The following is a 12,495-nucleotide window of genomic DNA, read 5'->3' as shown; positions in this document are numbered from 1 at the left end:
ACTCTATCTCCACTCCATTAATATCTTTACACATTCCAACTCACTTGGATTAGAGGGTTATTTTTTTTTCTATTCCAAATGTGTTTCTTCTAGTGATCTTGATGCTGTTCCTATGTAAGAACTTGCCTTCCTCCTGATTTTCTAGAAAACAGCACCTGGAACAGGGCTTATATACTAATGGTTTATTGGGAGGTGGAATCCCAGGACAAGAATAAGGAGGGAAAGGATGTGAACCAGCAAAGAGGACAAGAATATACACGTTGCAGGGGCGCCTGGGTGGCTCAGTCGTTAAGCGTCTGCCTTCGGCTCAGGTCATGATCCCAGGGTCCTGGGATCGAGCCCCGCATCTGGCTCCCTGCTCAGCGGGAAGCCTGCTTCTCCCCCTCCCACTCCCCCTGCTTGTGTTCCCTCTCTCGCTGTGTCTCTCTCTGTCAAATAAATAAATAAAATCTTTAAAAAAAAAAAAAAGAATATACACGTTGCATTAAAAATTTGGCCACAGTTTTATAAGAAAACTCACAATACTAACAAAGAAAGGCCATAGAGAGCCACCCGTTCTTGGGAGAATCTGTCCAAGGAAAGAGGGGGGAAGCGTTTTAAAGAGCTCCTTCCTGCATTTTGTCTCTCATTGGCCAGAAGTCGGCCCACATGGTTTTAATTTCTCTTCTGAGACTTTTACTTGGGTCCTCTAGGTAACTGCTAGGAAACGAGCCTCAGTAGGTCCCATCAGACTGGAATGGAGCACTGGAAATGCCTCATGTCTCCCACTACAGTTAACATATGATGTTGCACTGAGGCTCAGGTTTAACCGAAGGGAGAAATCAAATCAAATGGTAGCATCTGAAGATGAGACAAGACAATAACCAGGGCATGAAGGCTTGACAGTGTTTTGATTAGGACCACTCCTACTGAGAAGCACTAAGGAGCTAGATAACACTAATTATATCAGGAGAGGTGCATAGGTTGGATCCGGCAGAATACATTTCTTGTCCTATCCAGATTTTTTGACACCCTCTCTTATATAAGCATAAGATGCCTTCACTTTTGCCCTGAGAGGGACGGTACCAGTCCAACTGAAGGAGTGAAGAGTTGCAGTTGCAATAACCCAAAAAAGACTTAAGGAGGATAAGCAAAAACAAATTATATCTCTTGATATTGTAGCTGGTTCTAGAATAATAACTGATACTTAGCATCTTCCTCTTCTGCCAGCTTGAGATTTTACTTTTCAGTTCTTTTTTTTTTTTTTTTAAGAACTTCTCGCCTGTGTGTCTTTGAATGTGCCCATCTTCTTGCCCAGTCCTTTATTCCTAAAGGGTATAAGCCCTTAACTACCTTACCATTGAGGGGCTGAGGTTGCTGCAATTGTCCATTCACAGATATCCCTGGGCACTGAAAACCAAGAGACACCCCAGTAAATCCTTGGTTCCAGACATACTCCTCTTTGTCTTAATTGTGTAACATCAACCCCAGCTTAGTATGGCAATTACTTATCAGCTCTGAGGACAGGAGCTCTTTTCTTTTCCCACCAGTCCACTAGTGGTGGCCAGATGGCAATAGGAGCTTCCAAGTCAGTGGAAAACTTTTCTGTTATCTACTGGCCGAAGTGCTAGAAACCAGGATATCTAACTTGGCAGAAACTAATTTTGCAGAAATAGAAAACAAATTCTGTAAGAGGTCCGCCAAAAGTGAGGCTACTTCTTCCTTTGGTTTTTGGATGTCTAGCTATTAGGAACACAGTACCATGTATCAGCCATTGGTTCAGTGAATATACTGTGTCCTGTAGGTTAGTTCCCCAACTCACAAGGTGTTGTCCTTGAGCTGACAAATTAACTGAACCTTCAAATGCCATTCCACTTACAGTTTCTTCTTGGTAATGGGAGGCCAGTGAACCCCATATTTGTAACTCTATTTTCAAACTTCTTTGCATCAAAATAGTTTCCTTTGTCTGAGACAATTTTGTGTGGAACACCATGTTGATAGCTCAGACATTCTGTAAGTCCTTGGGTAATTGTATCAGTTTTGGTTGGGAGGGATTTCTACCCTCTCCAAGGTACAGATACAAAGATTCACACACGTTTACCCTCCACCCATAGGTGCATCAACTTACCACTGCTTCAGACCTCTTTTCCTCTCTTTTCATTCCAGGCCCTTAACCAACCTGTTAAGCCATTCATTCGACTGCCCTGAAGTCGACGTATAACTATACATCACCTTTCCTTCTATACTGAGTGGACAATCAGGTGTGTTTATTGCAGATCTGCCTACTTGAATTATTTGCCTTCCCTTGTTCTTAGGGCCCCTTCAAATACAAACATGGTCTGATACTTACCTTCTCCCTAAGTTGTGTATTAGAAACCCATGGGAGATCATCCTATGAGTCCATAGAGATGAGTCGAGGCAGAAGTATCAGTACAATAGAGATAGATGACATGTAACTTACCTGTTTATGTAATTTACTTGTGCTTTCGGGACTTGTCTCAGCCAGTCCTAAATGTATTACCTGCATCCTAGAATAGACAGCTGCTTGCCTGATTTTATAGCTCTAATAACTCCAGTTTATGATGTAGGTCAAGTTTCATAGTTTTCTAGTGTTCTGAGATCTGGTGTTCACTCTCCATTAGGGTTCATTAACATGCAGAGAGCCATTATTCCAATGGGCAGTCTTCTGCTACAAAGATCTTGCTTTAGTGGCCTGAAGGTCTGTATTACCTCTTTCTTAGTTGTAGCAGATATGAGATGCAACAAGTTTCTACCTTATAGGGCATACCTCAGCATGCTCCAGACCACCGGACAATAAAAACTTCCTTAAAATTTCCCAAATCATTACAGGATGTGTTTCTTACCTTTGGGAATGTATCTTCCTAGGGCTTCTAGGGTAGTTGCCATTTTCTTCTCTAGTGTAATTACCATGATTTCATCAATACAGCAGATCTGTATGATGTTCTATAGCATACCAATATAATAAAAACATCTGCATTCTATGTTATGAAAGAACAGGAGATCCAACCTAATCCTGAGGAAAGACAGTGAAAGGGTATTACTGACTTTGCCACTTAAGAATAAATTCCTTATACCAAATGCCAGAAGTTTTAACTGAGCTGTCTGAGTAAAGACACTACGTCTTGTAGCAACTACAATGAAATTTACCACCTGGATAAGTTTATAATAGTTTATCAACATCCACCACGACCAACCAGGTTTTGGTAGAAATCAAACAGGTGACTTCAATGTGGCTGTAATTAGAACCACCACTCTTGTCTTTTTTGAGTATTTGATATTGATGCTGATCTCTACAATTCCTCTCTAAATATATCATTGCTTCTAATTTTCTGTGTCAGCTAGAATAAAAGGACAGTTTCGGAAACTTCCTTTTTCCTTCCAACCATAATGGCACTTACACCACAGGCCAGAGAGTCAATGTAGAATATTTTCAAGCTTTTATGTTCACAATTAAATATTTGAAGCTCAGGAAAATTATCTCATAATGAACCCAAACACCCATTGGACCAACTGTAAAAACATTTGGCCAAAATTTCATTTATTATCTAGCCTCCATAAATTTTTACTCTACTCAGAAGATCATAATGGCATTTTTAGTTCCCTGGTGTCACTATCATGTCCGGGAGCTCTCAGAAGAGCACAGTTACCCTAGAAATTGTCTGCAAGTCTGTTTGGAGAAAGACTGTAGGAATATTTACTGCATATACTTACAGTGTCTTTGAAGATCCTCCTCAAGAGCACTTGGCTTCCCCTTCAATCAGTGAGTTATCTCATTAATCTGAGAGAACTGGAACCAGGGTGAGAAGCTATGATTTTCATCTTGATAGTTGGTATGAGCTGTTCTGCTAGCCAGATTTCTTTCATTTTATTATTATACAAATTAAGCACAGCCCAGCTAGCCATTGCTCTAGATCTCTGTGGATTGAGGCATCCTTTTTGCTAATCTGGTTTGGCTGTCCATTTCAGCAGCTGCATTTACCTTGTCTCTGATAGTTGCATGCTGCCCGAGCTGGCCCACACCATTTCAAATGCTATTTGATATGTGGAATCCAAGTGCTATGGCAGCATCTTCCTCCAGAGAGAGCTACTAAAGTGCTTTTCAAAATGCATTCTTTACTGCCATAGTGAAGGCGGCATCTTTTGGTTCCATCCTGGAGACACAGGCAGGTGGTAGTCTCAGTTACATTTATTATATAAATCCATTCTAATATTGCCAAATCCCTGTGACCTCTAACTCCTCCCTCAGTACTATGCCAAGTATTCTGAAATCTCCACCTCATTTACCCAAGGTCATTGTTACATTCCATCATTGAGGATCCCACAGAGCAAACTATTATTACCAGTTTCAGGTATACTTGCCAGAACGTTGAACCATTAGTGTGAGTGAGTGTCCCAGGATCACTGAGTTTTTCTCTATTCGGCATTAGATTCCATCTCCCTAAATAACACCTTCAAAAGGCATTCCTGGGAGGAGGGGAAAGATGGCGGAGGAGTAGGGGACCCTATTTCAACTGGTCCCCAGAATTGAGCTGGATAACTACCAGACCACTCTGAGCACCCACGAAACCAGCCTGAAATGTAAGAAGATCTGGATCTCTACAAACAGAATATCGCAGGCAGTTGGTTTTGAGGTACGAAGCGGAGAGCCGTGATCCTGCGGGCAGATATCGGAGGATAAACGGCGGCGGGAGGGTGCCTGGCCATGGGGATCCTACACCGCCGGTGAGTGACAGCCTCGCGCGCTGCGGACAGGGCACAGACTCGCAGACCGGTAGCATCGGGAAAGGACTTTAGGGCAGCCCCCGGGGTGGAGGACCAGACCGGCGGGGTCGTGCGCACGCGAACCGCAGCCGCCCGGACAGAAACCCGGAGCAACGGTTGCGCGCAGGCGAACTGCAGCCTCCGAGACAGAAACCCGGTGCGCTAGGGTCTCGCCGGTGAACTGCAACCCCCGGGGTGGAAACCCCGAGCAGCGGAGTCAGGCGCACGCGAACTGCAGTCCCCGGGGCGGAGTCGCGCGCACGCACGCGAACTGGGAGCGGCTGGTGGTTTTAGAAGCACAAAGGGCAGAGACGTGCCCCAACCTGGAGGCAGGACTGGGAGCACTGCGGAGGGGTGCACAACCCAGGACGCTGCAGTTTATAGCAGCACGGACAGAAACGGAGACAGTGTGGCTTGGAGAGCTCACTGAAGAACAGACTGAGGTCTCCCTGCTCTGAGGCAGAGGGTTGGAAACGGTCTCTTCTGCTCTGACTCATGGAAGAGACGCGGAAAGGCGCCAGGGAAAGGCGCCAGAGAACAAAAGCCCCAAAGACTGATTCCCACTGAGCCCATCCCCCGCCACAGGGGCGCAGGGCAACTCCACCCAAACAGGGTTGCCTGAGTAACAGCGTGGCAGGCCCCTCCCACAGAAGACAGGCTGGGAAAACAAGAAGCCAGCAACCCTAAAGTCCCAAGAAAACAGGTGCATCTTGCTTGGGTTCTGGTCAATAATTTCGACTCTATACATTCCCTCAAACACCCATCAACAGAATGACTAGGAGGAGGAGCCCCCAAAACAGAAAAGACTCAGAGATTATGACTTATGCTGCAGATTTACAAATGGATGCAGACATAACCAAGATGTCAGAGATGGAATTCAGGCTAGCAATTGTGAAGACAATGGCTAGAATGGAGAAATCAATTAATGGCAACATAGAGTCTCTAAGGGAAGAAATAAAAGGTGAATTGGCAGAACTTAAAAATGCTATCAATGAGATCCAATCCAATCTAGATAATCTAACAGCTAGGGTAACTGAGACAGAAGAGAGAATAAGCGATCTGGAAGACAGTATAATAGATAAAAAGGGAAAAGAGGAGGCCAGGGAAAAACAACTCAGAATCCATGAAAATAGAATCAGAGAAATAAGTGACACCATGAGGCGTTCCAATGTCAGAATAATTGGAATCCCGGAGGGAGTGGAGAGAGAGAGAGAGGGCTAGAAGATGTATTTGAGCAAATCGTAGCTGAGAACTTCCCTAATCTGGGGAATGAAACAAACATTCAAGTCCTAGAGGCAGAGAGGACCCCTCCTAAGATCAAGGAAAACAGGCCACACCCCGGCATGTAATAGTAAAACTTGCAAATCTTAGAACCAAGGAAACCATCTTAAGGGCAGTTAGGGGGAAGAGATTCCTTATGTACAGAGGGAGGAGCATCAGAATAACATCAGACCTATCCACAGAGACCTGGCAAGCCAGAAAGGCCTTGCAAGACATATTCAGGGTACTAAATGAGAAGAACATGCAGCCAAGAATACTTTATCCGGCAAGGCTTTCATGTAGAATGCATGGAGAGATGCAGAGCTTCCACGACCGGCAGAAGTTGAAAGAATATGTGACCACTAAGCCGGCCCTGCGAGAAATATTAAGGGGGGTTCTATAAAAGGAGAAAGACCCCAAGAGTGATCTACAACAGAAATTTACAGGGACAATGTATAAAAACAATGTCTTCACAGGCAACATGATGACAATTAATTCATATCTTTCAATAATCACTCTCAACGTGAATGGCCTAAACGCTCCCATAAAACGGCACAGGGTTGCAGATTGGATAAAAAGACAGGACCCATCCATATGCTGTCTACAAGAGACTCATTTTGAACCTAAAGATACATCCAGACTGAAAGTGAAGGGATGGAGATCTATCTTCCATGCCAGCAGACCTCAAAAGAAAGCTGGGGTAGCAATTCTTATATCAGACAAATTAGATTTTAAACTAAAGTCTGTAATAAGAGACACAGAAGGACACTATATCATTCTTAAAGGGTCTATCCAACAAGAAGATCTAACAATTGTAAATATCTATGCCCCCAACATGGGAGCAGCCATCTACATAAGCCAACTGTTAACCAAAATAAAGAGTCATATTGATAACAATACGTTAATTGTAGGAGACTTCAATACTCCATTCTCAGCAATGGACAGATCATCTAAGCAGAAAATCAACAAGGAAACAAGAGCTTTGAATGATACATTGGACCAGATGGACCTCATAGATATTTACAGAACATTCCACCCTAAAACAACAGAATACTCATTCTTCTCAAGCACACATGGAACTTTCTCCAGAATAGACCACATACTGGGTCACAAATCAGGTCTCAACCAATACCAAAAGATTGAGATTATTCCCTGCATATTCTCAGACCACAATGCTGTGAAACTGGAACTCAATCACAAGAAAAAATTTGGCAGAAATTCAAACACTTGGAAGCTAAAGACCACTCTGCTCAAGAATGTTTGGGTCAACCAGGAAATCAAAGAAGAACTTCAACAATTCATGGAAATCAATGAGAACGAAAACACATTGGTCCAAAACCTATGGGATATTGCAAAGGCGGTCCTAAGGGAAATACATAGCCATCCAAGCCTCACTCAAAAAAATAGAAAAATCCCGAATTCACCAACTAACTCTACACCTTAAAGAACTAGAGAAAAAGCAACAAACGATGCCTAAGCCATGCATTAGAAGAGAAATAATTAAAATTAGAGCAGAAATCAATGAATTAGAAACCAGAAACACAGTAGATCAGATCAACGAAACTAGAAGTTGGTTCTTTGAAAGAATTAATAAGATTGATAAACCACTGGCCAGACTTATCCAAAAGAAGAGAGAAAGGACCCAAATTAATAAAATTATGAATGAAAGGGGAGAGATCACGACTAACACCAAGGAAATAGAAACAATTATTAGAAATTATTATCAACAACTATATGCCAATAAACTGAGCAATCTGGATGAAATGGAGGCCTTCCTGGAAACCTATAAGCTGCCAAGACTGAAACAGGAAGAAACTGACAACCTGAATAGGCCAACAACCAGTAACGAGATTGAAGCAGTGACCAAAAACCTCCCAAAAAACAAGAGTCCAGGGCCTGATGGATTCCCTGGGGAATTCTACCAAACATTCAAAGAAGAAATAATACCTATTCTACTGAAGCTGTTTCAAAAAATAGAAACAGAAGGAAAACTTCCAAACGCATTCTATGAGGCCAGCATTACCTTAATCCCCAAACCAGGCAAAGACCCCATCAAAAAGGAGAATTTCAGACCGATATCCCTGATGAATATGGATTCCAAAATCCTCAACAAAATCCTAGCTAATAGGATCCAACAATACATTAAAAGGATCATCCACCACGACCAAGTGGGATTTATCCCCGGGATGCAAGGGTGGTTCAACATTCGCAAATCAATCAATGTGATAGAACACATTAATAAGAGGAGGGAGAAGAACCATATGGTCCTCTCAATTGATGCAGAAAAAGCATTTGACAAAATACAACATCCTTTCCTGATTAAAACTCTCCAGAGTATAGGGATAGAGGGAACATTCCTCAAGCTCATAAAATCCATCTATGAAAAACCCACAGCGAATATCATCCTCAATGGGGAAAAGCTGAGAAGCTTTCCCTTAAGATCAGGAACACGTCAAGGGTGCCCACTCTCACCACTGTTGTTCAGCATAGTACTAGAAGTCCTAGCAACAGCAATCAGACAACAAAAAGAAATAAAAGGTATTCAAATTGGCAAAGAAAAAGTCAAACTCTCTATTTTTGCAGACGACATGATACTTTATGTGGAAAACCCAAAAGACTCCACCCCCAAATTACTAGAACTCATCCAGCAATTCAGTAATGTGGCAGGATACAAAATCAATGCACAGAATCAGTTGCTTTCTTATACACTAACAACGCAACTGTAGAAAGAGAAATTAAAGAAACGATTCCATTTACAATAGCACCAAAAACCATAAGATACCTCGGAATAAACCTAACCAAAGAGGTAAAGGATCTATACTCTAGGAACTACAAAACACTCATGAAAGAAATTGAAGAAGACACAAAAAGATGGAAAAATATTCCATGCTCATGGATCGGAAGAATAAACATTGTTAAAATGTCTATGCTACCCAGAGCAATCTATACCTTCAATGCCATCCCGATCAAAATTCCAATGACATTTTTCAAAGTGCTGGAACAAACAATCCTAAAATTTGTATGGAATCAGAAAAGACCCCGAATCACCAAGGAGATGTTGAAAAAGAAAAACAAAGCTGGGGGCATCACGTTGCCCGATTTCAAGCTATATTACAAATCAGTGATCACCAAGACAGCATGGTACTGGCACAAAAACAGACATACAGACCAATGGAACAGAATAGAGAACCCAGATATGGACCCTCAACTCTATGGTCAAATAATCTTTGACAAAGCAGGAAAAAACATGCAACGGAAAAAAGACAGTCTCTTCAATAAATGGTGCTGGGAAAATTGGACAGCCACATGCAGAAGAATGAAACTCGACCATTCTCTAACACCATTCACAAAGATAAACTCAAAGTGGATGAAAGACCTCAATGTGAGACAGGAATCCATCCAAATCCTAGAGGAGAACATAGGCAGTAACCTCTTTGACATCGGCCACAGCAACTTCTTTCAAGATACATCTCCAAAAGCTAGTGAAACAAAAGCAAAAATGAACTTTTGGGACTTCATCAAGATAAAAAGCTTCTGCACAGCAAAGGAAACAGTCAACAGAACAAAGAGGTAACCCACAGAATGGGTGAAGATATTTGCAAATGACACTACAGATAAAGGGCTGGTATCCAAGATCTATAAAGAACTTCTCAAACTCAACACCCAAAAAACAAATAATCAAGTCAAAAAGTGGGCAGAAGAGATGAACAGACACTTCTCTGAAGAAGACATACAAATGGCTAACAGACACATGAAAAAATGTTCATCATCATTAGCCATCAGGGAAATCCAAATCAAAACCACACTGAGATACCACCTTACAGCAGTTAGAATGGCAAAAATGGACAGGGAAAGAAACAACAAATGTTGGAGAGGTTGTGGAGAAATGGGAACCCTCTTACACTGTTGGTGGGAATGCAAGTTGGTACAGCCACTTTGGAAAACAGTGTGGAGGTTCCTCAAAAATTTAAAAATAGAGCTACCCTATGACCCAGCAATTGCACTACTGGATATTTACCCCAAAGACACAGATGTAGTGAAAAGAAGGGCCATATGCACCCCAATGTTCATAGCAGCAATGTTCGCAATAGCCAAACTGTGGAAAGAGCCGAGATGCCCTTCAACAGATGAATGGATAAAGAAGATGTGGTCCATATATACAATGGAATATTACTCAGCCATCAGAAAAGATGAATACCCAACTTTTACATCAACATGGATGGGACTGGAGGAGATTATGCTAAGCGAAATAAGTCAAGCAGAGAAAGTCAATTATCATATGGTTTCACTTATTTGTGGAACATAAGGAATAGCATGGAGGACATTAGGAGAAGGAAGGGAAAAATGGAGGGGGGGAATTGGAGGGAGAGATGAACCATGAGAGACTATGGACCTGAGAAACAAAAGGGTTCTAGAGGGGAGGGCACGTCCAGAATCTGGACGTTCAGCAGAATCTGAACGTTCCTGATTCTTAGGTTTATAAACTGAGGATCCCATCTCATATTCCACAGTTCCATTTTTTCCCAAATCAAAGGCTATGCAATCAACTTCATTTTGCAGCTCTGCCATCATTATGATCAAACTCTAAGACTCAGTATTAATTTAAAATTCTCTGTGCACCAAGGATAGAATCTTTTTTAGAGTTGCCTTTATGACCTGGGCTTCCAAAATGTGCTTTAGTTCACCCTCCAGTGCTGTTAAAATCAGCCATCCAACCACAGTCCTGTTATTATCATTGCTCCCACATTGATCAGGTACCTCAAACACTTGATCTCTCAATGTTCTGTCTTCCATCACACCTCAAATTATTAATAGGTAAAATTGTTAATGATTGTAGATATCATAGGTTATTACCACCTCACTTTTCACCAGCAGTGGGGTCCCTATTACCTTCAGTCAGGTGTGCAATCCCACTGTAAATTCCTATCCTGAGGGTCCATTTTCCAGATAGAAGTACCAAATGCATTGCCCAGGTCTCTCGAAAACAGAGCCTGAAAAGAAGCTCTCATATGAATGTTTTACTAGGGAAGCACAATCCCAAGAAACGGAGAATATCCCTGGAGAGTAAGGGGAAAAAAAGAATGAAGCAGGAAAGAAAGGAAAGCAAACACAAAGGAGTGCGTTGCCAAGTTGACAACAGCTTTACAAGGAAATGAAGCTGCTTACTCAGTCCCTGAATTTATCTGTCAGCTGCCTTCTAAATATTGTCTTTCTTTGGTCAAATCTTAGTTATAGGGCATTACCCCTCCTAAACTTGCAAACTTCCATGTTGTCTTACTTGGCTTCTCCAGAGAGCTGCTGAGAAAGCCAGAGCATTTGGGGGCTTGATCAATTGGACCAGGGTACTACTTTGGCTCCCACTGCAGAGAATGCCTTGAGCCTATGCTAAAACCTGGCCCTGTCACTAGAAGACAACTAGTGGTATTAGAAGCTGTGATAAGATCAGAGGTGGCCGGGTTTGGTGAGCATGGGAATAGCCTGTGTGGTCAGTGGGCCACTCAGGTTGGGAAGCAGAGGAAGTGGCCAAGGCCAGAGACACTGACAGGACCAAGTGAATCTGAGGAACTACGTAAACTGAGTTGAGCAAAGAGTCATCATCTTGTAAATCTCTACTCAAGAATGCTAGTCAGCACCTTAGTGATTTGAATATTGGGCTCTTCACAGAAGCATGATGACTTGGAAGAAGTTAAATATGAACTAGAAGATCCAGGACTTAGCACATCATGAAGAAAGTCTTACCCACCAAAGACCAGAAGTAGCAACACAACAGGGAACAATATTAAACAACAATATTAAATAAATGAAATGAAAAAACATTACAGAAATCTGCCCTCAGTGAAAGTTGGGGCATTACTAACAATTCTTTGACACTATCCACTATTTAAAAAGCAAAAAAGCAAAAGTAAGATGAAATGATAGTTTTCTGGAGGCAAACTGGGAATGTGAGATGTTTATTGATAAATTTCAAGGTTATTCTTTATTTTCTGAAAATAGACCTTCTTTGTCTTTTGAGGTTCTGGGCCTTCATAAGAAAGTAATTGCTTTTGTTGAATCACCCATTTTCTGGGAACAAGTATCCATCTCTCTCTTCAAAAACATCTTTTCTTTTACTATGATTTTACCACTGATAGCAATAACTTAATGTTCAGACTCTTCCTTGAAATAAATTTGACACGGAATATCAGGATTTTTATCCAAAAATAACAGTAACAACTGAGCTAGCCTGTCAATCACCTTGTACGGAGTACATAAAAATAATATATTAAATACAAGATTGATTTAGTGGGCATTTCAATGATTATTATATGCTCAGTGAAGGTGCACAAAGAATTCCTGAGTATGTCGTGAGTAGAGCAAGGGAGGCAAACAAGGGTAGATTTGAGAATAATGTAAGAGAGGAAGGAGAAAAAGAGGCAGATTATGTGTCAGCTTCAGGAAATAAATAAAATTAAAGACATACATACATACTATTGT

This window comes from Halichoerus grypus, chromosome 10 (assembly GCF_964656455.1).
Source record: "Halichoerus grypus chromosome 10, mHalGry1.hap1.1, whole genome shotgun sequence".
In the NCBI taxonomy this organism is placed as follows: domain Eukaryota; kingdom Metazoa; phylum Chordata; class Mammalia; order Carnivora; family Phocidae; genus Halichoerus; species Halichoerus grypus.
This window is presented reverse-complemented; position numbering follows the sequence as displayed.